Raw genomic sequence first — 2,266 nt, forward strand, 5'->3', positions numbered from 1 at the left:
AAGAAGGACTAAATATGTGTGTTACAGATGTTAAAGGGAAAATAACTAGAGAAAGGTAAGGAACTGTTTATACTAAGAATGAGTTGATGACCTTTTTTACAGCACCATAGAAACAGATACTACAGAACTGAATCTTTGTAATTCCCACCTCCTTATCTTCATCTTGGCACTTATAAATCTCGTCCTTTATCTCATTTTGTACTCCTACATCTCAGTGGAGAGATTAAACTTGCTCCTTTTCTACTTTATCTGGGACTTAGATCAACTAATTTGCTTATCCCTCCAGTCTTTAATCTGTTTCTGCTAGTATCTTTCCTTCAGTCTGTAAACATACTCAAAAGTGCCCTAGGCTAAAAGCAAACAAGGACTTGGGTGTCCTGGGATCAAGCCTGTTGGGTGAGCCCATGTTGGGCTCACTGCTCAGCCAGAAGCCTGCTTCTCCTCCTCCTTCTGCCTACTGCTCCCTCCACTGTGCTCTCCCTATCAAATAAATAAACAAAATCTTAAAAAAAAAAAAAAAAAAGGTCAAACAAGGGCTAAAATCTCTCCCTGACTCTGTTTTCCTTACCAAAATACTGCACCCATCATTCTGTTTTGATTCATTACTTGCCACCTTAAAGTCTATGCTACCTCCCAATTCTTCACCTGTCTTTCATTTTTCCAATCCATAACTGTCTATATTAACCATTCCCTTAAGGATTACTGGTGGTGTCAATTTTTTTAATGGAACATTTCACAAATTTACATGTCATCCTTACACAGGAACCATGGTTATCTCGTCTGTATCATTTCAATTTTAGTGTATGTGTTGCTGAAGTAAGCACAATGATGACCTCTTAATTACCAGACTCAATATCCTAATCTCCCTTTTGACTTACTTTGTCTCTGCAGTGTTTGATAATATTGATCTGTGCTTCCATAAAAACTTGTTCTCCATGGCATTCTCCAAAATCACTCCTTCTATAGCCTTATTTCTCTAACACTCTGATTCCTTCACTAGATAGATTCTCTTCCTCTGCCCCATCAAGCCAGACCATGTCTCATGGGATTTATTCTCATGGTCTAGGTAGTCTGAATGAATGATCATGATCATGTCATGATCATCTGTGGAACAGATGAGAGTTGGGTATCTTGCCAAGATAACAGTGGGAGGAACAGAGATTGGAGTCTTCCTGGATGTTAAAATTGACATCAGAATTTTTACTAATCAGGACTTCAGCTTTGGTAATGGCAGACAATAACTTAGAACAACTAAGAATAATTAGAAAATCTAGAAAAAGTGCTCTTGTTTTTATTTATTTATGTATTTATTTTAATTTTTTATTTTTTATTTTTTATAAACATATATTTTTATCCCCAGGGGTACAAGTCTGTGAATCGCCAGGTTTACACACTTCACAGCAATCACCAAAGCACATACCCTCCCCAATGTCCATAACCCCACCCCCCTTCTCCCAACCCCCCTCCCCCCAGCAACGCTCAGTTTGTTTTGTGAGATTAAGAGTCACTTATGGTTTGTCTCCCTCCCCATCCCATCTTGTTTCATTTATTCTTCTCCTACGAAGATGTGGTATATATACACAATGGAATACTATGTAGCCATCAAAAGAAATGAAATCTTGCCATTTGCGACAACGTGGATGGAACTAGAGCGTATCTTGTTTTTATTTTTAAATAAGATACCTATTTGAAAACACTAGAAAGCTAGCAAAAAAACCTCAAAAATGTACTAGGAACAGAATCTTAGAACCTGTTGGGAACCAAAATCAAAGGCAGAAGGCATTCTCTAGGAATATGGCTCATTTGAGCTATTCTTGGAGACAGTGAAAAATATCTGGGAGAAGAAGGAAACTCAAAGAGGTTACCCCAGAATTTGTAACTTCCAGTTGCCAATTCCAGAAGAGGCAGCTGAGAAAGGGAACAGAACATTTGACAGTCTTACGAGGAGTGCAGGTGAACTTGAATCGAATTGGATCTTGATTAAGAACTAAAACTCAGTTTCAAGTCATCTTAGTCCTTGAAATTGGATTAAATCGATCCTAGATGCTAGACTTCTTAAATTTGACCAAAGCAATTTTAAATACTCTGAGGGTGGGGGGGGAATCTTGCACACAAATCACTTTTGTAATTTTTCATATTCAGTGTCCATTACTGAACCAGAAAATAACCAGTCATGAAGAGACAAGGCATGACTTTTTAAAAAAGGCTTTATTTATGTATTTCACAGAAAGTACAAGCACAGGGGGTGGTAATGAGAGGGAGCAGC

General features: G+C 37.9%; 1 non-coding gene across 1 annotated transcript; it reads right to left on the reverse strand.

Annotated features, from left to right (window-relative positions):
• Positions 1–717: 717 nt before the first annotated feature.
• LOC122914815 lies at positions 718–824 on the reverse strand. The gene has a single exon (XR_006385888.1). It is a non-coding gene; the product is annotated as a U6 spliceosomal RNA (small nuclear RNA).
• Positions 825–2,266: the final 1,442 nt, after the last annotated feature.

The sequence above is a fragment of the Neovison vison genome, chromosome 7, assembly GCF_020171115.1.
Source record: "Neovison vison isolate M4711 chromosome 7, ASM_NN_V1, whole genome shotgun sequence".
NCBI classification, from domain to species: Eukaryota; Metazoa; Chordata; class Mammalia; order Carnivora; family Mustelidae; genus Neogale; species Neogale vison.